General features: G+C 38.8%; 1 long non-coding RNA gene across 1 annotated transcript in view; it reads right to left on the bottom strand.

Moving 5' to 3' along the window:
- Positions 1–2,433: 2,433 nt before the first annotated feature.
- Positions 2,434–25,094, bottom strand: part of LOC127564875 (uncharacterized) — a 64,128-nt gene continuing 41,467 nt past the window's right edge. The window contains exon 2 of the long non-coding RNA XR_007954379.1: positions 2,434–3,703. This is a non-coding gene — a long non-coding RNA (uncharacterized LOC127564875). The remainder of the gene's footprint in view (positions 3,704–25,094) is intronic.

Consider the following 25,094-nt stretch of genomic DNA (forward strand, 5'->3'; position numbering starts at 1 on the left):
ATATTATTTTATTTAATCCTCACAATTCTTGGTAGGTTCTATTAGAATCTCCATTTTACATATGAGGAATCTGAGATAAGCAAGGATTAACTGGCTTGCCCAAGATCCAATAGCTAATGTCTGAGGCTGGACTCAAATTCAAGTCTTCTTGATCCTCAGCCCAGCACTTTATCCATGGCACCCCCTGTGGCAAAGGTGTAGAAAGGAGAGGAAAGGACTGACACAGCAAAGGATTCTTTTTCAGCTTCGATTTTAATAAATGAATATATGTTTAATGCCCAAAATGTCTTCCCTCCATTAAACACAGGTATTTACACAGTGAACCCTGGGTTTGAAATCTAAAGACCTGCTATCAGAGCTCAGTTCTGAAAGCTGCAGCCTCTGTGAACTCGGAAAAGGCCACTTACTCTTTCTAAACTTTAATTCCCTCGTCTCTAAAATGAGAGGTGCAGAATTAGAGTAACAGAGCTTTGATTTTCCTCTTGGGGCATCTAGAAAGCACCAGGCTTAAGCAAGTCACTTAATTCTGCCTCAGTTTCCCCATTTGATAAATGAGCTGAAGCAGGAAAGGACAAACTTCTCTAGTAGTTCTGCCAAGAAACATAACTGAGCCCACTGAATAACAACAAGGTTTCTTTACAGCTCTAAGAATGTACAAGCTTACTAGGAAGTACAATTTTCTAGTGAACTGGATCACAATGTTTAAACCACATCTAAGTCATGTAGAGCTCTTATCCAGCGCTGTTTGGCCTACATAGGAAAGAGTAGTAAGCAATATTTTCATGGAGGGAAAGTAGTTGGCCTGGGAGAAGAGAGGGAGGGGGACTCACCTAGGAAGCAAACTCCAGGAAACTCAGATGCTTCTTTCCCTACTGCTGAGGGAAGAGTAAGGAAGGGCTCAGGTGCGGCTGCTGCAGGAAGGCACCCTAACCCAGGACACCTGGAGATTTTCTGAGCTGCTGAAAAAAGTAGCCATTTTTAAGGCAGGAATTATAGTGAGTCCAGAACTAGTCTGAGAAGGGAAGACCAATAGCAGCGGAAGAACGGGCAGAGGAAGAAATGTACCCCAGAAAGATGTTATAATCATTCTCTAAATTTTCCACACTGGGAAGTGGTCTGATTGTCCCATCTTCCTTATGGATTTTTTTTTTATATACCATTCCATTGGCAAGAAGCCTGCAGGCCTACAATCCACTGAGACTGAACAAAACAAGGTGCGGTAAAGTGAAAATGTAAACTTCCCAAGATTTTTTTTTATGTGAATGTCAGTAGTGACCAGAGCAACACAATCAGCACAAACTATGGGGAAAGAGAAGCAATGGATGAAAATATCGAGCCTTGAAGCCAGGGTTAGGACAAGGGTTTGGAGCTGGATAATAAAGAGAGGACACAGTTCTTAAAATTTGTCTTGGAAACTGAAAAACTGAGTGGACACCCATCAGTTGGAGAATGGCTGAAAAGTTATGGTTTATGAATGTGATGGAATATTACTATTAAGAAACGACCAGCAGGATAATTTCAGAAAGTCCTGGAGTGACTTACATGAACTGATGCTAAGTGAAATGAGCAGGACCAGGAGATCATTATACACGGCAACAAGATCATGAGATAATCAATTCTGATGGATGTGGCTCTCTTCAACAATGACATAATTCAGGCCAGTTCCACTTGTTCAGTGACAAAGAAAGACATCTACACGCAGAGAGAAGACCGTGGAAACTGAATGTGGACCACAACATAGCAATTTCACTCTTTTTGTTGCTTACTTGTGTTTTGTTTTCTTTCTCATTTTTTCCCTTTTTCATCTGATTTTTTTTCGTGCAGCATGATCATTGTGGAAATATGTATAGAAGAATTGCACATGTTTAACATTTATTAGATCACTTGTCACCTGGGGGAGGGGGCAGGGAAAAAGGAGGAAAAAAATTAGAACACAGAGTTTTGTAGGGATGAATGTCAAAAATTATCCATATATATATTTTCTAACTAAAAATTTATAATTAAAAAAATTTTGTCTTGGATGTAAACATAGCCAAGTTTTACCTATGAATAGAGTTGAAGATTGTAGCCTTGTTTGATGTCATACCATAGAAAAATTAAATATTTTACATTTCTTTATTACTGATTTTTGTTTGGGGATCACATTCATTTCTAAATGTATCCCTCCCTCTTTCTTATCCATCAAGACATCCCATTTAACAAAGATTTTTAAAAAAGGAACCAATCAATCAATCAATGCTCATTTATTATCTACTATATGGCAAGTCCTGCACTGGGTATATAAAGACAAAAATGGAACAGCCCCTGCACTCAAGGAGGTTCACTTCTCATCAGGGGAAACATGTTTAAACACATTTATAAATATACAAAATATATACATAGTAAAACAAATCAGTTCAGGTAAAACAATCAACATATCAGTTACATACAATATTTCACAGACCAGATCTGACCTCTTTTATTAACTTTACTAGTTCATCCATTAGATGATCCACTGATTCAATAAGCTCAATACTGAAGGAGATATAATAAGGATTGAGGAAGGAATAGCTGAAGACAGTCCCTCAGCCCCTAAGCAGCTTATAGTCTAGCTAGAGAGATAAAATACACCGCTGGATATGGTTAATAAGTAAGAATTTGGATTTCTGACCTCTTTTGAAAAACCAATGTCATATGGTTTTAATTCTTCTCTCCCATGGACTACAGATATGCATGAGATTGTGGGAGAGTCGAGCATAATTTTTCTGCATGAAAACATTCGATTGGTCAGAGAAGGATAATAAACAAGTGACTTTTAGGAGCAGGTTCCTATTGGTAGATAAATCAGAGGGAGTCAAAGTTGGTCTCTTTACATCTTACACAAATGAAAAAGCCAATTCCTTTTAGCATTACTAGCCTAATTAACTCTTCTGTAAAAGCCTCTGAATCCCAAAACATTTTGAACAGATTGGGATATCCTGAAAATAACCAAGCCAACTCTAGCTTCATTAACAGTGGGCTTTAACCAAGTGGGGTAAGCAGCCCATTCTTCTCCCTCTGCAACTCCCACCCCTCCTCAGCTCCTTACTGAAGGTGGGAGTGAAGAGTGAGCACCCAGTGATTGCTTCCACAATGGTCATCTCTATTCCAGCCCATGTTAAGGACATGAAGATTGAAGTCTGAGCAGAAAAGCAGACCCACTGCCTTAACACGATCATTACCCTTCCTTTCTAAGATGGAGAGAAGTAGAATGAAAAGAAAATGAATTAGGTCCCAATTACACCAAAGTAGCTTCAGAAAATAGCATGATGGCGCCCTAAGGACAGGGTGCATCCGACTGGAATGATTCCTGCCAGCTGCTTCTCACCCAAATGCTGCTGGGCTTTTAGAGAGATCCTGATCAAGCTTCCTGGAGGGGAGGTGCAGCTGTGGCTTGGGGTCAGGGGCCAGAGGAAAAAAGCAGGGAGAGGAAAGTATTTGAAAGTCCGGGTCCCATATGGATAGCATCTGGCTCAGCATTGCACAGGCTGGAGATGCGGGAAGGATGTTCAGCTTTAGTCCATAAAGAAGAGGATTTTCCATTGCTAGAGTTTTGTGATTTTTTAGTGTACCTTCTTCCTCTTTCATCATTCCAGTCCATAAAATCTATGTAGTTTCTTCTGCCATCATAAAAGCTGATTCTCAACCTCTAAACAAATGGGAGTTTAAGGAACAGCTCCCTTCTCTGTATGTGAAGAAGAGGAAAAAATCTCTTAGTATAATAAAGACTGCAACATAACAAAGGGAAGAAATAGGTTCATGCACTAGCATATATTGGCAAATGAAGGCTCAAGGAATTAAGAACTAATAGAGATCATCTAATAAAGAAATTCTTTTTTGTTATGAATCCCTTTGGCAGTCTGGTGAAATGTATGGATCTCCTTTTTACATTACTATTTTCAAATGATAGATATAGAAGATTACAAAGGAAAATAATTATATTACATTATATATAACACATATAAACCATATATATATATATATATATATTAAAAACTAAACCAAGGAATCTATTAAAAACCAAACCCCTGATAATGTATCTGCTCTATTTTACAAATGAGAAAACTGAAACTCAGGTAGTTATCCTTTCAAGGTCACAAAGACAAGTATAGCCAAGATTCAAATCCAGGTCCTCTTGACTTCAGTTTCTCTTATAATACACAGTCTTTTATGCTAATTTTTACATTTATAACAACATTGCCAAGGTCAAAATTCAAAAATTTACATAAAAGGCAGAGTCAATTTAAAACAGTCATTAAAGAGCGTGGCTAATTAAGGAATCTCTTTGTGGTCAGAAAATTGGAAATATTGAAAAGATCACACTGAAATCACATAGGACTCTACAAAAGCAGGTCACCTAAACAAAGAGACTCTTGGGCCCATACTCTTGAGCATTTTGATATATAAAAGCAGAACTAGATTGCACTTAAAGCATAGTGAAAATTTGGAAGTTTGCAACGTCAACAGAGAGTATTTCTTGGGGGTCTACTACAATCTAGAGCACTGGTTATTTATCAGACATCCTCAGCCTGCCCTAGACAATCTATCAAGCAATCAATCAAAAAATATTTGTTAAATATTTTTTGTGTTCTGGGACCAGAACACAAAAACAAAAGCAAACAGTTTTTGCCTTCAAGGAGCTTGAAATCTAGCTGAGAAAGACAGTATGTATACACATCAGCTTGAATAAAATGATACAAGATGATTCTGAAAAAGGGTTAGAAGCCAGAGGAATGAGGAAGGTGTCATGCAGAAGGTGATTTTTAAGTTGGGTTTTGAAAAAAACTAAGAATCCAAGGAGGGTGAAGAGAGAAGGAGAAGGGATCTACTCCAAGCAAGAGGGAGGGAGAAAGGCAAACAGTGAAAGATAAAGAGACAGGAGGAATATTAATTTAAAAAGCTAATGTAGCTGGAAAGAAGACAGCAATTGGTTAGAACTGATAGCTGAGTTGAACACACGGAAATTTCCATATCTTATCTTTTTCTTGTATTCTTCATAACATCCAATATAGAGCTGGGCATATAACAAAGAATACATAGATGAATTAATGGATAGGTGAATTTCCTCTCTATAGGATATGAGTTCATTCAAGGTAAATGAACTCCCAAGTGTTCAAAGTAGATAAGACAAATGGGAGAATGAAGGAAGCTTTCAAATGCTTAGGAAGCAAAGTCTATAGAAAAAAGCATTCTTAGTTTTATTTATATCATGGAATAGGCCCCTTTGGCACTCTGGTGAACACTGTGGACTCCTCAGACTAATGTTTTTAAATCTATAAAAGAAAATACATAAGATTGCAAAAGAAACCGATTATATTGAAACACAATTATTAAAAAAATATTAACATGTTGATAGACCCTACTGAAATTTATCTATATACCTACTTGAAATCCAAGTTAAGAAGCCCTGCTCTAGAGCAAAACTTCCTAAATTGTAGGTCTCAACCCCATATGGGGTTGCTTAGCTAAAATGGTGAAAGCCCAAAATATTTAGCAGCAATAAAAGGCTTCTAACACAATAACCAAAAATTAATTCAAAATCAGACAGATAATGAAACCATGATGTTTCTGGCAACAGTGACTTCACTGCAACTTGGTTCTGAACACACAACATGTGAACTTTACATTGGCAATATGAACGCTGTGGAAACACCTGGGCTCAAATTCCAGACAAGGTTCCATAAAATTTCTTGGGTGAAAAGGGGTCATGGATGGGAGAAAAAACCTAGGAAGCCCTGCTTTAGAGGGAATGAGTATAAAGAAGGTGAGCTAGGAGAGGACTGAAAAAGTATAGCCTGATTAAGCTCTCTCTTGTCCCATAGAGATAATGTCAATCAACCAATCAACATTTATTAAAATGCATCCTCCCAGCAAGCTACACGTTCACTCAACAAAGTCAGAACACAAATGTAGCATTGTAGGAACATTCTCCCAATTTCTCTTCTTATGCAGTTATTGGTAGGCAGACTATGAACAAGGCTAGCTGAGGTGAATATAAGAGTTTTATTTTGGAATCATTTCAGTTGAGTTTTTTCCCCAGTTGTGGGAAAGTTCCCCACTTTTGGGGGGGGTTGAGTCTCCTCAACCATCCACACTCTTACCTAGCCTCTTTTTGTGACCAATAGTGACACATTTGTTTTTTAGTTTAATGAAAAAGATAAATTAGGAAATTTTGTTCTTGGAAAAAGTGCCAGAAGTTTTGCCTTAGGCTAATGACATGAACCCTCAGTCGAAGAGAAAGAGAAAAACATCGCTCTGTTGGAGGGATAAACCCGAAGATTTCAACATATGGGCACCACTAAGGAGACCATGAGGGGGTATAGACAGAATGGAATAGGGGAGGAGATCACCCCAACCCACCATCTGGTATTTTCCTATTTTAACTAATTATTATCACTAAATGCTAAAAATCGGTTGTTTCTAAGATGCTGAAGAATAGCAAGTATTGTCAATAACCTCTAAATTCAATATGCTTTCAATTTAATACCCTGAGACAAAGTGCCAGTTGTCCATCCTAGTTATGGCTTTCTCTAGAGAAGAATGAATTGATCTTTCCAGTGACTAAACCTATTATTTTGGTCCAGGTAACCTGGTGTGCTAAGTTAACAAACATAGGTAGATAGAGGCCACACACCTGAACAGTTGCTAAGGATGCTCCATCTCTTAGTCCATACCTGTAAAAAAAAAAAATACCCCAGCTTCCCAAACCAGCCAAGGGTAAAACAGAAAACCAAGGAGAAATTAAATAGAACTATGATTGACTTGCTGCTGGTGTCAGAAGGACCTTTCCTGCTTATTCATATCCATTCACAAACCCCCAGGGAGAGCTCACTTGCCACTCTTGGAGTCTTTCATTTTCTGAAGAAGGAGGAGGTTCAAGTGATTTTGTCCTTAAAGTAGTAAATCTCACACTCAAGAGAGAATTTTCCGTAAAGTTGAAAAATTCTCATTGCCTTGACCTGATTGCTGGGAGACGACAGCTGCTTATGCAATACTTTCCTGTATACCATAAGCTCAGACTCCTACTACTTGGAGAGAGTTGCTAATATAACTAAGAATAGAAAGGCACCATGGCCTTGTCTCACAAGACAAGTGAGGAAAACATGATGACCTCTGTCATTAATCTTCCACATGCCACGATGGGCCAGCCAGGACTGGCTCTATTCATAGGTAAAGTGAGAGTTAAGAAGCATGTGACCCAAGAGGTACCAACTGATTGATGAGCTACCAGATGATTCTGACCCAAACTCAATCAATAAACAGCTAAGTGCTTACTATGTGTGAGGCACAGTGCTAAGGGCTTGGGATAAAAAAGGCAAAAAGTAGTTTCTGACCTCAAGTAGTTTACAGTCTAAAGAAGGAATCAACATGCAAACCAATAAATACAAAGCAAGCTATATACAGAAATAATTAACAAAGAGAATAACTAGAATTAAGAGAGGTTGGGAAAGGTTTCCTGTAACTGGGATCTCAGCCCAAAAGATCAGGGCTCTTTTCTCTCATGGAATGCCAAGAGAGCTGGTTGGAAATTAACCTGCATAATTGGAAAATATTCTGGATCCTTTGAATTTGAGCTTCCCATATAAAGCTAAGTCTTCTCCCCTTTTGCTTCTACCACAACAATCCTAAGAAAATCAGGAAGTCGACTACAATTTATTAAACATATGGAGTTATTATTTAGTCTGACATTTGTCTTCAAATCATCATACTCTATGAAGAAATTGTTCAATTTCTATTCTTTCTCAGTTTTTCTTTCTTTCTCCCTCTCCTTCTTTTTCTCCCTCTCCTTTAAATTTCCCTTTTTATCATTATAAACTTAACAAATATCAACAAAAGCTTTATATTTCCCTATGTAAAGAAAAGGAATAAAAAAACAGCCTATGAAACCTTGAATCACCAGTGCTTATAGCTTGGGTTCTCCTCCTCCTCCTTTTTCTCCTCCTCCTCTTCTTCCTCTTCCTCTTCTTCCTCCTCCTCCTTCACTTCTTTCTTCTCTTCCTTCTTTCATATTTGATATGATAGTTACTACAATGCTCTGAATGTGCTTTTTTCCTTCTGAACTTCCTTCGGGTCTCTTCTGCTTACTTTTTTTTTTTAAGATTCACTGATACTCTTTTCTTTCTTTTTGTTCTTTTAAAAACATCACTCCCACTACCTCCCTGCTTCTCCCTCAAATAAAAGTTATTTTGGTAACAATAAGCACAGTCAAACAAAACACATTTACGCCTTGGTGGTAACTGAAATCCTGCGAGGCATTCTTCACTTCTGGTCCATCACCTCTCTTCTAAGAAGGTCTCTCTGGGTTTTACGAAGGCAGTGACTATGACTTTTCATTACATGGAATCTTTGAGTTAGACAGAAGCTCAGTAATCACCAATCCAACGCATACCTGGGCAAAAATCCCCCCTACCATATACTCAATATCCAAGTATCTAGCTTTTGTTTGAAGCTTCCTAGCAAAAGGGAATCTTCTGCCTCCTGGGGCAATTCAATCCGTGGATTGCCATATCTGTTAGGAAGTTGTTTTCTGTAATTATCTAAAATCTAAGGTTGCCTCTTTACAATTTCTATCTTTTGCTCCTACTTACATCTTCTGTAACCAAGAAAAAAGTCCAATCCTTTTTTTCCCACATAAAGTCTTTCAAATACTTAGAATCATAGAACTGTAAATTTAAAGCTGGAAAGGACCTTAGAATTAAATTAGACTAACCCCTTCATTTTCCAGACATGGAAATTGAAGTGCAAGATTTCCCAAGAGAACAAGGGACCAACATCCCACAAGTGGTAAGTGAAGAGTTGGAATTTGAACCCAGAACCTCTGGCTCCAAATCTTACACTCTTTCTACTACCATGCTGCTTCTGCTTGACAATCTCACACTCCCCCTATGTTCTCTTCTCTAAACATCCCTAGTTTCTTTATCCTATACCTCATATTAGATGATCTTCAAGACCCATTCTGGTCACTCATTTCTGTTTATTCTGTTCTGTTCTGTTCTGTTCTGGAGCTCTGTTCTGATCTCACTCCCCAATTGCCCCAGCCTTCTCTGTGGACTTTTGGCTATTTTGCAACACAACTTATGGAACAGCTTCAAGAGTCTGTGCCTTCCATGAGTCTCCCTCTCTGGTGAAGTGTATTTAAACCCTACTCCTCCTGCCCCTTCTGGCCAGTATTTCAGTGCTTTGTAATGTCCCAAATTATAATTCCTTTGCTTCAAAGACCCTTGTTGCTACTTTGGTAATCCTCTTTATTTTAGGTTGACAAAAACAATCTAAGATGACTTTAGCTTTCTTGGCTGCCTTATCTTACTGCTGAGTCATTGAATTTGGAATGTACAAAAATCCCCAAACTTTTTTTTCAGACAACCTGCTGATTAGCCAATGATAGATAGCTAGAATGGTTCAGTAGCTAAAGCTCTGGAACTACAGCTAGGAAGACCTGAGTTCATATCCAACCCCAGACATTTTAATTGCTTTAATTTAATTTAATGTGACACAGATTAATTTAATTAATTAATTAATTAATTTAATGTGACACTGCCCACATCACTCAAACCTCTGTTTGCATCAGTTTCCTTGGCCATAAATGTAAATAGTAATAGCAACTACCTCCAATAATGTTATAAGGATCAAACAAAATATTTATAAAGTTCATAGTGCATATCACATGATAGGTAGTTAATAAATATTTATTTCCTTCCCATGCCTCCTCCTTAATCACACATGCTTTGCCTGATAAAAGCCTTAATTTGGTAAGCAAAAATAAATATATTTTCATATCATTATGCCATCACTGGCTTCATAAATTTGCTATTTTCCTATTTTGACTTAAGAATAATTTAAAATGCTCATATACATATCACTTTTTCACAAGGCTCTTTCCTCCTAAAAATATGAAAAAAATTTTAGAGGTAATGTTATCATTTTACAGATGCAGAAACTGAGGCACAGAGAAGTCAAATTACTTTCTCAGTCTCAAATTTAGTAAATGTCAGAGCAGAGACTAGGTCCCAGATCTCTCTGACTCCAAGACTAGAGCTATGCTGACTGTGATATATGGCACCACTCATAATATCCACTTCTTCCTTTCACAAAAATTGCATTTCGGACCAGTTGTCAACAGGATATTAGTTGTTCCTACCAAAGTAATAATTTCCAATGACTCATGTTCACTCTCTCACTTGCTACCCCATATGACTGATTGGATACATTCTTCAGATGACAGTCAAAGGCCCAAAGGTGAAGGAAATTTACTCCTATATCTTTGAGATAATTTATCCTCAGTGTGAAACTAATAAATTTTGTAACCTCTTTTAGGTTTAGTTCTGGTTTTACCTTCTCTGATGAGAATTTAAACATTCTCATTTTCCATCAACACCAAACCATACGGCCATGTTCATAACCATCAGCAATCACCTCCCCTTTCCAGGTCATCTTCTCCCAATTGATCGTAAGTTCCTTAAAGGCAGGAAGGGACTATCTTGCTTGCTTATATTTGTATTTTCTGTCCTTGGCTCAGGTCCTAGAACACTTGTTTTTCAGTCATATCAGGCTCTAGGCAAAGATACTGGAATGGTCTAGCATTTCCTTCTCTAGTGTGCCCCTATGTTACAAATGTCACCCAAACTAGTGATATTGCCCAAAGTCACCTAACTAGTAAGTGTATGAGATCATATGGTAATGAATAGGACAGCTAGAGATAGCACTGATCTTAAAGTAAAGAGGTCCTGAACACAAATCCCACCTGACATTTGATCCCTTCTAGTTGTGTAACTCTGGCAAGTCACTTGAAAAGAAAGAAAAACAGAAGTGGGATGAAAGGAAGAAAAAATGAAGGAAGGAAGAAATATAAAGAAAGGACAAAGAGGGAAAGAAAAGAAGAAAGGAAGATAGGAAGAAGAGGGAGGGATAGATAGAGACAGGAAAGGTGAAGGAAAAGATGGAGGAAGAAAAAAGATAGAAAAGGGAAGGATGGAGAAAGAAAGAGGGAAGAATGAAGAGAGAAAAAAGCTGAAGAAATAAGGGAAATAAAAAGGGTAGAATGAAAAAAACAGAGGGAAAAGAAAGAAAACATAAAGAGGAAAGAAGTCCTGAGAAAAAAAGAAAGCGTTCCTGAGTTCAAATCCCACCTCAGACACTTGACACATATTAAATGTGCAACCCTAGGCAACTCACATTAAAAAGAAGAAGAAGAAGAAGAAGAAGAAGAAAGAGGGATGGAGAATAGAAAGAGAAAGAAAAGAAAAGGAGAACGATGGAGGGATGGAAAAAGAGAAAGAAAAAAGAAGTAATGTAGAGAAAGAAAAAAGCTTGAAAAGAAGGAAGAAAGAAAAAAGAGGGATGGAGGCAGAAAAACAGAAAGAAAAATGGAGGGATAAAAATATAGAAAGTGAAGAATGGAGAAAAAGAAAGAGGGAAGAATGAAGAAAAAGAAAGCGATGAGAAGGAAAGCAGAGAGAAGAAAGGATGGAGAAAGAGAAAGAAAGATGGAGGGATGGAGAAGGAAGAAGTAATAAAGGATGAAAGAAAGAAGGAAGGAAGGATGGAAAAAGAAAGAAAAAAGAAGGAAAGAAACTGTCGGACATGGAAGAATAACCTCAAAAAAACAAAAAGAAAGAAAGAATCTATGTGGAAATGGTAAGGAATAGAGGCAGCTAGACAGTACAGTGGAGAGAGCACTGACCTTAAAGTCAGGAGGTCCTGAGTTCAAATACTGCCTCAGACATTTAACACCTTCTAGCCATATAACCCAAGACAAGTTACATAAAAAGAAAGGAAAGGAGGCAGGAAGGATGGAGAAGAGAAAAAGAAAAAAGGTAGAGGGAGGGAAAAGAAGAAAGAAAAAAGAAGGAAGAAATATAGAAAAAGAAAAAAGAGGGGATGAAAAGAAAGAAGAGAGAAGAACAAGGGAAAGGATGATAGGGACAGGAAAAAAGAAAGAAAAATGAAGGGATAAAAAAGATGTAAAGTGAAGGATGGAGAAAGAGAAAGAAGGAAGATTGGAGAAAGAAGAAGTAATAAAAAAAGAATTGATGAAAGAAGGATGGAAAAAGAAAGAAAAAAGAAGGAAAAAACTGTCAGAAGTGGAAGAATAAAAAAGGAAGAAAGAAAGACAGAAAGAGTCTATGTTGAAATGGTAATGAATGGAGAGAATACTGATCTTGAAGTCACGAGGTCCTAAATTCAAATCCCACCTCAGACACTAAATATTTTTTAGTTGTGTAATCTAGGGCAAGTCACATAAAAAGAAAGGAAAGAAGAAGTCTTTTATAAATAGAAAGAAAAGAAAAAGAAGGAAGGGTGGAGAATAGAAAAAGAAAGAAAATAAAAAAGATGGAAAAGAAGGAAGGAAGGAAGGAAGGGCTTAGAATGATTAAGTTACTTTCCCATAGTCTCTGGAACTCAAACTCATGTCTACAGTATTCCATAGTCAGTACTCTTACCATTATACCACACTGTCCTAGAGATACATCAATATAACTACCATTGCAGGCTTTATTATCCAAGTACATTTCAGTACTATTTTTTTAATGGTTCATATCTCTTTGACAACCTAGAAATTACACTCTCAACCATCATCTTGATAACCTGTTCAGGTTAATGGCCACAGAGAACCCAAAGCCATTATCAATGGCATGTCTCATGGGGAAATCAAGTAAATAGTAAAATTAGGGAACAGAAGAGATGGTCGATGTCCATCATGGCTGGGTAAGGACTGATTAGAGCTGTCCCACTTGTCATGTCTCTCAGCTTACAGTGGGGCTCCATTAGTGGTTCAGAAGCAGGTCAGTCTGGATTGTCTCTTTCTCCTGTCAGCTGGACCGTAGACTGTCAGGAGAAGGTTTAATTGGAAAGTTAACTGAGGATGGGGGTAAAAAAGAGACATAATCTCTGCCGGGCTACTGTTTGCCTTGTTTCTTTCAGCGACTTGTTTTCCTCAGCAATGAATCAAGGCAGGTTACTGATTGGCTCCAACTGAAAGTCCTCTTAATTCTTCTAAGTCAGTTTGCCACTCAGCTCCTGCAGAGGGGAAAGCAACAGGGGCTGGAAGCAAATTATTTTTAATGAGCCGGAAGGATTGTGTCTGGGACTTGTCAGCCATTACCCAACTAAAGAGGATTTCTCTTTTTTCTCTGTCCCCTGTAGAAACTCCCCATTCAAAAGGGCTTAGAGTTCTCAATATCTTCAGTCTCCAAATCCTACCTGTTTCTCTCTTCATCTCCCCTCCCCATCTACTGCATCATGAGGGGAGGGAAAAAACACTGAGAATATTGTTGCCTATATAAAGTTCTATTTTTTTCTTAAGCAGAAAAGCTTGGTGATGGCTGCTGTTTTGTACCACATACAAATATTTAGATCACTGCATCATTTTTCTTGTACAAGATCTCTATTGTATCCTATCAGTAGGAAACAATTGTGAGTTGTTTGTACACTTAGTGGAAGGGATTTCTTTCAACTTGTGGCCAAGGAGGGTTTTGTGTGTATTATGAATTTCAACATAGAAGTACAGATTTGAGTCCTGCTGCCCTCCCCCAAAAAAATATATGTGCCATTCAGTTTTCCAATTAATTATAGATAGCCTTAGGGGATTGTGTGTGATTTCTGCATTTGGAGTAATCTAAGAGAGAAATCAACTGTGGATAGGGATGGAGGGAAGAGGGTATACAGTAAACAAGATGAGAAGGTGAATCAAGTTCCCACTGGAAGAAAAGTAGGGAAATCTTGAAGGCTAGGCTCAGTGTACACACACACACACACACACACACACCACAAGAAACTTACAATTCTTAAAGGCACTGAATCAAAGATGCTAGAAAAGATTTTTTTTTAGCTAACATGCTACAACTGAGATGGGGAAAAGAAAATATTTAGATTCCTTGCTCAGACAAGAGTTTTTCTGATAACATTCCTCTCCATTCTCCAAACTGAATTTTTCTTAGGTTCAAAATCATTACTCTCTCTGATGTAGTTAAAATGAAATTAGGGCATAAAAGAGGTAGTCAACACCCATCTGTGACCAGCTAATGACTGATTAGAACTGTCTTCCTTCACATGCATCTTAACATAAGAAAATGCCAAAGTATCACCTTCAGGGGATCACTGATCTGAGATACTGACCTACAAAACATGAAGGGAATGATGAGATGGAATATTGCTCTTGGAAACAGGAAAACTTGAGTTCAAATCTAGACTCAGCTATTTTCTAATATGTGATCTTTGACAAGATACAACCTCTGGGTCTCCATTTCCTCATCTGTCAAATAAACTGGGTGAATTCAATAAGTTCTGACTAAATATGGCAAGAACTAGATTCCTTCCTTCCTTTCCTCCCTCCCTCCCTCCTTTTCTTCCTTTCTTCTTTTTTCTTTCTTTCTTTGTTTCTTTGTTTGTTTCTTTTTTTGAAACAGTTACGGTTGACTTCCCCAGAGCCTTCCCCAGCTAAGTGTTTGAAGCCAAAACTTAGGTCCTCCTGACTTCAGAGCCAGTACTCTATTTGCTGCGCAATCTAACTGTCCAGGCTTAATCCAGTTTTGAGACCATTCTGAAAAGTTTAGGCAAGAAAAGTAGAACTTTTCAAATCAGGGGATTCTTTATGTTAATTCAATGTCAAACCCAAAATCTAATATTGTGTTTCCAGGATACTCATTGCTCTGATTTTATTCAATTAAAAGCATTCAGAGGCAGTGTGATATGATGACTAGAGATCTGGTTATGGATGCAGAAAGACACACTTGGGTTCTGCTGATGCATCCTAGTTCTCAACGGCGCAAACAGGTCTCTCTAAGACAATAAATTGCAGCAAAGGCCCTTATCTGTGTTGGTGGAGGAAGTTCCTCAATAACAACTCTTTACACTAATGAAAAGGCTGGCTCAATAGCAATATAATTTATTTAGTAAATTACTGCTATGTTCTAACTCTGAAGAAGAAAGAGCTTAAGAAAAAAACATGGATACTGTCTCTCATGGAGCTTAGAACCCTGTCAGAGAATAAGCCACATATATAGCTAATACAGAATGATACATGATAAGCATATAAAAAAGCCCTAAGCAAGTAGTTTGTGGAAGTCATTACTGACTCAGGGTGGGAAAAGATGGATAAGGAAAGGCTTCTTAGAAGTCAACCTTTAAAGGATGGGCAGGAATTTAACAGGTAGAGAATGTAAAGAAGGGTCTTTCTTTATTCCTTTCCCTCTTCCTTTCTTTCTGTTTCTTTCCTTATTCTTTTCTTCCTTCCTTCCTTTCCTTCTTCCTTTCTATCTTTCCTTCTCCCTTTCTTTTCTTCTTTTCCTTCTTCCTTTCTTCCTTTCCTTCCCTTCTTTATTTTTTCCTTTTGTTCTTTCTTTCTTTCAGAGGCAATCAGAGTTAGTTGACTTGCCTAGAGTAACACAGCTAAGTGTCTGAGGCCTGATTTGAACTCAGTTCCTCCTGACTCCAAGGCTAGATCTATCCAAGAAGCATATTTCCAAGAATATGGAGGCAGAAAAATACAGGGCATGTAGAGGGAACATAGCAAGAGTTCAGATGAACTGAAGCAGAGTAACATGAGAAGAGGCTAGATTGGTAGGATAGTGACAAATTGGAGAGGGAAAGGGAGGCCTGAGATAAGGAATTAGAACTTTTCCCACTAAGCACTAGGAAGCCATTGCAAGGGCCTATCAGAGTTCTGTCCTGTCTTTTGCAAGCTATGTTACGTTCACTGTTTCATCACCTGGAAAATGGATCTATTTCTTCCTGAGTTATTTTTTCTCTTTTTTTCCTCTCCCCTTTCCTCTCTTCTCCTTCCACATCTAGCTCAATGAATGAAAGATGTCCAGAGCTACAAATCCATTTATAAAAGAAAGCTCCTTGGACTCAGCTCTCATTTTTCTTAAGCTAATGAGAAAATGCCTAATTACCCAAAGTAACTCAAGGGGAAAAAAAGAAGCTCTAATCGGCTTGGGTTTCCTGGGTTATTAACAACTCTGATGTGAGTGTACTGACCTAGGAGGGATATCACAGAGAAATTCTCAGAAGAAAAGAACTATGATGGAAGTACAGCACAAACTCCAAGCCTGTGGGAACAGTGTCTTAGAAGAACAATTGGGATTGGAGTGCCTGAAACAGCAAGTGCTTAATCAATGCATGCAAATTCTTTGATTGTTCCTCAAACACATTAGTAATTAAATGTCCTGGAAAAATACTCCAACAGGCCTCCCTGTTTCTGCTATCACTAAACATAGGCTTGAGGTTTTATGGCTTTCTGGAGGCAATATGGCTACAGGGGAAAGAGCTTCAGCTCTTGTGTCAGAGGATCTGAGTTCAAATCCAATACTGATGCATACTCTCTGTGAGATCTTGACCAAATCATTTAAAATCCCTACATATCAGCTTCTATCTGGGTAAAATAAAGAAGACTGGACTATATGAGGTTCCTTCTAATCCTTGATCTGTGAATCTATGATATGCTCTGACTTCCCTCTCAAGTGTCTCTTCCTTTCTGGCTTTCTGGATTTTTTTTTTTTGTCTTTTCTCTGTGTGTATCTCTGATTCTCTCTCTCTCTCTCTCTCTCTTCTCTCTCTCTCTCTTCTCTCTCTCTCTCTCTCTCTTCTCTCTCTCTCTCTCTGTGTCTCTCTGTCTCTCTCTGTCTCTCTCTGGGTCTGTGTCTCTCTGCCTGTCTTTTTCTGTGTATCTCTGATTCTCTCTCTCTCTCTCTCTCTCTCTCTCTCTCTCTCTCTCTCTCTCTCTCTCTCTCTTTTTTTCTCTCTCTCTGTCTCTATCTCTGGCTCTCAGTATGAAGAGAGCCATCTACACCCAGAGAGATGCCTGTGGGAGCTGAGTGTGGACCACATCATAGCATTTTCATGCTCTCTGTTGATGTTTGCTTGCATTTTGTTTTCCTTCTCAGGTTTTTTTCTTTGTAGATCCGATTTTCTTGTGCAGCAAGATAACTGTATAAATATGTATACTTATATTGGATTTAACATATATTTTAACATATTTAACATGTATGGGACTACATGCCATCTTGGGGAGGGAGTTGGGGGAAGGAGGGAAAAATCTGGAACAGAAAGTTTTGCAAGGATCAGTGTTGAAAAATTACCCATGCATATGTTTTGTAAATAAAAAGCTTTAATAAAAAAAGAAAGAAAGAAAAGGAAGTTTTGGAACAGAGACTAATAAAAGGACTGTTTGGAAAGAATTTGTACTAGGAGAGAGACAATGAAATCAGAAGACAGGAAATGGGGCCCAAGAGGTAGAAGATGAAGCAATCTTCCTCTTGGAGTATGCTGACATTTTCAGAAGCCTTCACACACAGCCTTCCCAGGAATTCCAAAACATCAATTTCTGGTGAATTCTGGGATGGCTGTATATCACAAGCCAGGGCCACAATTAGATATATCTGACTCCCACTCATCATACAAGAAGTTCATATCAGGTGCTTGTGAAAACTTCTTGACTTGCTTTTGTTGCTCTGGGGGCCCCAGATTTAGTTCTTAGATGAGTTAGGGTGACCCTGTCCATGTTCAAGCTATGGCCTCTCCTCAGTCAGCACTTCCCATGAACTGAGAGGCCAAGGAAAAATCCTTCTATTTTTTCCCATTCCATTTCCTATTTCTAACATGGTTTCTAACATTATCTCCATAACAAGGAGATAAACCCTGCAGATTATTCTGATAAAGTAATAGAAATACATAGGGAAAGGGAAAAGTTGGTGGCCATTGAGGGCACCATTGTCCCAAGGCTAAGGATTTGTGTTTCTGTTACATAAAGACTTATGCCTTAACTTTTATCATCAATAATAACTCAAATTTGTATTGTTCTCTATGTAACCTAAATTGGGGTTATTTCTACAGAGGCATTCTCCTATAATAATATTGTGAAGTAGGACAAGTAGCATTATGCCATTTTACAGATGTGAAGATGGAGCCTCAGGGAAGCTAAATGGCATGTGTCCATGGGCGTACAGCTAATGTCAAAGCCAAAAATATGAATTTAGGTCTCCTGATTTCAAGTCCAGAATCCTTGCCACTCACAACAGTCTCTGTCCCCTGAGTGATTAGAGCTATTAATACATAGAAACATATTTATCATTTCAGGAGTTTATATTTCACAAGTAAGAGCTTGGCTTAGCAAATACACTCTCATGTGCTCATGTAGTCATCTCAAAAGCCCCTACTTAAAGGATTAGCCTTTGGAAGAGAAAGATTCAAAAGCAAAATGTAGGACTTTACTGGTACTATTTGAAATCATGCTCACATTTCCATCAACCATCAACTTAAATAAGCCTGGTATCATCAGACAACTAGTCTGTCTGGTCCCCAGGCCAAGGATCACAGGGCTAAAAGCTTCCTGGGATGCCTTCCATCCAGCTAAGGCTGACACTGAACAGAAAACAGCTTCTTACAGAAGTGATGAGAGGTAACTGATACCCAAGGAAAGCTCGGCATTTCAACACCAAGAAGGAGCTTGTGGGCAGATGCCATTTAACTATCTCCTTTCATGCCTTAGGCCTGCCAGTGCACCACACCCCAGTGGTGCTCATTGACTGATGCTGGGAAACATTTGGACGAAGAACAAGGAGCCCTCAGCCCAGAAATGCGGCCGCTCAGTTTCTGCAGCTGTTGCAGCGTCTGAAGGGACCGCACAGGACTTGTCTGAGGCAGCTTTTTAATCTGAACTATTCTTCAAATGGACCACCCCAATATATGAAGATGGAACATCAGAAGAACACAGTTTTCATTGTTTTTATGGTAGTGGGGATGGATTGAATCCAATCATCTATACTCAGTCAACTTGGATTAGAATTCATACTACTTACAGGATTTTATTTTTTTTTTTTTTGCAAGGCATTTGGAGTGACTTGCTTACCCAGGGTCACACAGCTAGTAAGTAAGTGTCTGAAACCAGATTTGAAATCAGATCCTCCTGATTTGGGAGGCAGTCTTCTCACTGCCCTAACTTACAAGACTTTAGACAAGTCATCTACCCCTTGGAATCTCAGTTTCCTCATTTGAAGGATAATGGAATTATATTGTAATCTCTAAGGATCTTTAAGCTCCAACTCACATGATCCCATGTTCCCACTCTTTACCCTGTTTTCCCCCATTGACCAGTGGTATAAGGCTGGCCTGACATATTGTTTGAAGGCCTAAAATATTTCCTTTGTATAAAACTATCTTATACAAGGTGACCTAAGACAACACTTTTCCCAACTCAGTTAACTATCATCAACAATGCTACTAGAGGAGACACTGTAGTCCAGTGGTTAATGCCTAGGAAGGATCAATTTTCTTCCTTCTGGCTCACCCACCAGCCTGGTGCCCGCTTACTAGCTGCCTGGTGCCCTGAGGATGATTATACTTTGAGACCAACTCAATGTCTGTTGAATCCATGACTTTAACTGTCAGGTCATTAAAAAAAAAAAACCCCATAGTTTTACTGTTCTTTTTCCATTTTTTGGTCTTCTTCTACTCCACTCTACACTACTCTACTCTACCTCTGCACCTGCTCCTTGGGCTCTTTATGAGAACTCTTCTCACCTCCCACTCCCACCCCCCAAAAAACTTTTTAAATTCTCCACTTCATGTTTTGTCTTCCCCTTAAAGCTCTTTCAGAATGGGAACATTCTGGTTTTCTGGCTTTGTAACCTAGAGTTCCTAGCATATAGTAAGTACTTAATAACTTTTCTATCTGTACCTTCCCATTAACATGTCATTTCACCTCAGAAAAGTTATTTAATCTCTCTGCCTCAGGGTCCTCAATATGGGGATGTCAAATGACAATTATTATTACTATTATTCCTCCTTCATAAGAGGGTTATGAAAGTGTTTTAGCAAAGTTCAGACATGTTGATATTATTTATGGGCCCACAGTATGTAGGCCCATCCTAAGGAAAGAATTTCAAAACCATCCTGTGCTATGAGCTCAAACTGTTCCTCTACCTGTCCCAAACAGAGGCATTCACTTTATTCTACTCTCCTTGATTTTATAACTAAGCCTGTTCCTTGTAGGCCCACCGGGCCCAGCGTCTTGTCATTTTTACTATAGTAAGTTATTGATCTAAGAGAGACAAGGCCCAGAAACAAGGTTGAAAGAAAATATTCAAGCTGGCAAGGCCGTCCCCTGGGTACGGCAAATCGGGTAGTTGTCCTGGACGTCAGGCTGCTGCAACAACTCAGAGTGACTTGAGTAGCAAGCAGCATATGGGAGGAAAAGGAGGCAGCGCCAGCAGCAGCCAGCATCCAAAAAAAGCCAGAGTTATGGCACTAGGCGGGCCCTGATGGAGCATCTTGTTTAACCTTTCCATTTGACAGATGGGGAAATAAGACCCAGAGAAGTTAAGGGGCCTAAGGTCGCACAGCTAATTAATTAGTGACAAAGTTAGAACCAGGGACCCATTGGCAGCTAGGACATACATCCCCCCACAGCTCTGTCCCTGCCCGACCTCCTGACACTGAGACAAATGGCTGGATTGGAGCTGGGTGCTTGGCAATGAGGTCTCCCTCTCCCATCCAGACGCACTCAGGCTGTGATGCCATCTGAGGGTGTCGGCTCCCTTTGGCCAGCTACAACCCTTTTACCAACTGCTGTTCCTTCTGTTCACTTTCTGTGCCATTGATCAAGCCTGCTCTCAATAACATGTCTTGTTGGAACCGGATTTCACTGGTATCCAAGCTTTAAGAAGGATGCACTTTGTCACTTGCCTCAAGCCCCCTCAGACTCTCTGAGAGGTGAAGTGATTTCATAACTGTTTCAAGTAATAGCCACCCTGCTCCACGTACTCCCATGGTCCAAGATCTATTCATTTGGACTCGAACCTTAAAGGAAATGTAGAAGTCATCAAATTAAACTCATTTACCATTGAGACAAGTGAGGAAGGCAGTCAGTTTACATGGTAGAAATCTGAAGCAGATTTTCTGCTTCCAAATACGGCATCACTTCCCTGAGCCCACATTAATTTGATTAGACAGAAAATTGTGAAAGGTTAAAGCTACAAAGTAAAAACTATGACAGACACGTGGAAAACAAGAGAATAGAGCGGTGACGTTTTAAGGTTGGTTTTGTGGGAAGGTTCCCTGATTTGTTGCATTGTTCTCTGGGGATAAAATTGCCTTCCCCTTTTTAATCCCCATATACTACAGATGTTTTAGTCTTATATGCACAACCTCATTCCTTTCTTCCTCTTTCATTGTGACAAAATGGGCCAGCAGTTAAGGTCATTCACTAGGGCATAAAGTATAAATCTGAACCTCCAAATAACCATGTAGAAAAGACCACTTCCTTCTTTGTCTCCCAATTATCACCTTTCCTATCTCTCTTTATTTATCTCTTCTCTAGCACCGGTATCTAATGACCAGAACTCTTACTAGAATATCAGAGACAGGTAGTGCAGTGGAAAGAGCACCCGGCCTGGAGTCAGGGTTTAAATCCAGCTTGAAATACTTATTAGCTAAGTGACCCTGGGCAAGACATTGACTTCAGTTTTCTCATCTGTAAAGTGGGAATAGGTCTCGGCTGACCAAGGCCAAGGTCTCCCATTGCATCCAGGACTATCTCCCATCATTCTGATGTATATCTGACCACTGGACCCCAATGACTCTGGAGAGGAAAGTGAGTCAGGAGACCTTGCACAGCCTCCCTCACTTAAATCCAATTCACGTGCATGTCATGGCATCCTCTCCCTGATGTCATGGTCCTCTTCAAGAACAAAGGACAAACCACACACACACAATGGGGACAATAAAAGCTACCCATCTTGCAGAGTTGTAAGCACCCAACAAGATAAAATTTATAAAGTATTTAGCACAGTGCTTGGCATTTAGTAGGTATTATATAAATGCCAGCTTCTATTACTATCAACTCACAACTGAATCTGCACAGGGGAATTTGGAAGCACTGAGCCCTTCCTGGAAGATACCTTTCCCTTCAGTTATTCATAAGGTAGCAAGGAAGACACTAATGAAAAGCCCGAGGGTTCAGAAGTGGCCTCTTGAAGATGCTCTACTTTTAGAACAACTATGTACCTTTTTGGTAGCCTCCAGAACAGTGGAAAGGACATTTGGAGTAAAAGAACACAAGTTCAAATCCTCATTCTGCCACTCATTACCTGTGTGACCCTAGAAGTCTCAACCACCCACAATCTCAGTTTCCTCATCTATAAACCTAAATGAGTGGGACTAAGTGATCTCTTAGTCTTTCTACTCCAAATCTGCAGGTCTATAATGATGTGGGTTTGGTGCATGGGTTAGACTAGACTGCTGAAAAGAATGATTTCTAAAGTCCCACCCAATTTTCAGATTCTGTGTTTCACTGATCCAGAGGGTTTTTCTTACACTGAATGAATAGAAAGCTAACATGGAGCAGTTAAAAAAAGGGGGGGAGGGCACTAGACTTTACAGGGAGGAAACATGAGAATAGCACAGCAGGAAATAATATGGCAAAAAACAAGACACAAGGGTCTGGGAGATGGGTTTCTATATTAAGCCAATAGCCATTTGCAATTATAAATAATCTATTTATTGCAGATAGTACCTGATATGGAGAAAAAAGTTGAAAAATCTACCATCAATGGGAAAAAAAAAAACTACCCTCAGGAGACTCCTAAAGTCAGACATCATCATTACCTCCCACCCCCTCCAAAACAGTTTATCACCATAGAGAGCACTGAGTGCTAGCAGTAAAAGGGACCCAGAACTAAGAAACTCCATTTCAGTAAGTTTGGACAACAAGGAAATATTTCATTAACCTTCAAAGATCATATGATGTTTGGGTTTCTGCCAGTAGTAACCACACAATCAAGAAGTAACTATATGTGCACAAAATTCAGCCTTTACTCCCTGCTAGAAGAGAATATAAAAGGGCTAAAGCACTATTTCTCTATACTCTGCCTAATCAAGAGTCCCTTGAAAGAATGAGGGAAAAAGAATATTTGAAGAGGAAAAGGAAAACAAAGAGAGAAATGAGAACCTGATTCTGTGTTGGGAGGTTGGAGATTTTGATACAGAGAAGGAAGAGAAGAAGGATCACTGAATTCTTAGAGCTATCTATATGTGTTAAGACATTTTAAACTCTTCTTATAAAGAATGAATGGGAAAGAAATAAAAAAATTTAAAATTTTAAAAAGAATGAATGGGGAGCAGCTAGGTGGTAAAATGGATTGAGCACCAGCCCTATAATCAGGAGGACCTGACTTCAAATCTGATTTCAGACACTTGACACTAACTGTCTGTGTGACCCTACACAAGCTGCTTAACCCTGATTGCCTCAAAAAAATAGAATGAATGGATTAAACATTCTGAGGAGAAAGCAATCCCTTATGTTGTGAAGAATGATGATGAAGACCCAGAAAGGTCACCAGATAAAAGAATATTCAGTGCTGGTTGCATGAAAGAATGGAGCGCAAGTGGTTGGCAATTCCTCACTATGAGAAACTTGCAGTGATCATATGTTGACCTGACATGAAAAATGAGAAGATAGTCTATCTTTTGAGTTATTGTTTAACTAGAATATGATGGTCATCCTCTCTAGTTATATTAAAAATGACTGCTAACACCTGCTTCTAGGATCATATGTGTAGCGGGACAAATGGTATCATCAGAAGGTGATATCAGATTAAGAAATCAATAAAACACCTCTAGAGATTATGAAATCCTAGTCAAGAAATTAAAGAATTTTGGGGCACAAGTGTTTTCATCACTGTTGCCAACTGAAAGTATGGTTTTCAGAAGAAAAAGGGCAATTATGGATTATGAAGAGCCAGTTTTTAAAAATGATACTGAAGAATTTCCCTATTTCTGTCAAAAACATCATCATCCTTCCAGGCACCTAGATTTGCCACCTCGGTGTCATTCTTGGTTCCTCACTTCTACTCACCCTACATATTCAGTCAGTTGCCAGATTTTGTCATTTCTTTCTCAATAGCATCTTTCAGGATATGTTCTCTTCTTTCCATTTACACCCTAAGTCAAGTCGTCATTGTCTCTTGCCTAAACTATTGTAGTAACCTCTTAGTTGGCCTCCCAGCCTCACTTCTCTCCTCGCTCCAACCCATCAGCCATCCACACTGTTTCCATAGTGATTTTTTTAAATGATGGTTCTGACCCGATCACTTCCCCAATCAATAAACTCCAACAAGTCCTCTATCATCTTTTGGATCATATAGAAGCCCTTCTTTTAACATTTAAAGCTTTTCACAACCTAGCCCCTTCCTACCCATTCAGTCTTCCTACCCATTATTGCCGCCCACCTCCATATAATCTTAGTCCAGCCACACGTGCTCACATAAAACATTCCATTTTCCATCACTAGGTTTTTGCATTAGCTGTCTCCATCCCAAGAATGCTCTACTTCCTCACTTTTGCCCTTTAGAAACTCTGGCTTCCTTCAAAAGTCAGTTCAAGTACTATCTTCCATAAGAGGTTTTTCCTAAACCCCAGAGCTCCCAATGTTCTCCCTCTAAAGTTATCATATATCTACTTTGTTAAGGATTTTTTTGTCTACAAACATATCTACTGTCTCTCCTATTAAAATGTAACATCCCTGAGAGCAGGAACTCCTAGTGCTTTTGTCTTTGTGTCCCTAGTGTTTAGCACAGTGCCTGGCCCATAATAAATGCTTTTTGATAGATTGATTGGGAAAGAAATGTCAGGCTGATGGACAGGCATGGAATGCATTTAATGGGGATCAATAAAATATATATTTGCTTAGATTTGGGGCTCTAATCAAGAGGATTTTAAGCTGACAATGGAAGGAAGAGAAAACTTCTTCCACATAATAACTAACCCAGGTACACTAGAAAGTAGTAAGTATGTTATAGGAAGAAGACAGAGAGACTCAATAATCTGCAAGAGCATTTCCAATTAAAGGAGAAATAGTAATGTTCATCACTTCAAAAAGTACAAACTATGAGTAATAAGGAAAGTGAACTAGAGATCTTAACATGATAAATTTGACCTGAGGTTAAATATCACTCAATATTACTGAAACTTAATGGAATCTGATTCATAACTAGATATTTATTCAAAAGTAATAAATTAGATCAAAAGGGAGATGGCATTTATATAAAGAAGATGTGTTCCTATAACAAAGTCTATGAACC

The sequence above is a fragment of the Antechinus flavipes genome, chromosome 5 (genome assembly GCF_016432865.1).
Source record: "Antechinus flavipes isolate AdamAnt ecotype Samford, QLD, Australia chromosome 5, AdamAnt_v2, whole genome shotgun sequence".
Lineage (NCBI taxonomy): Eukaryota > Metazoa > Chordata > Mammalia > Dasyuromorphia > Dasyuridae > Antechinus > Antechinus flavipes.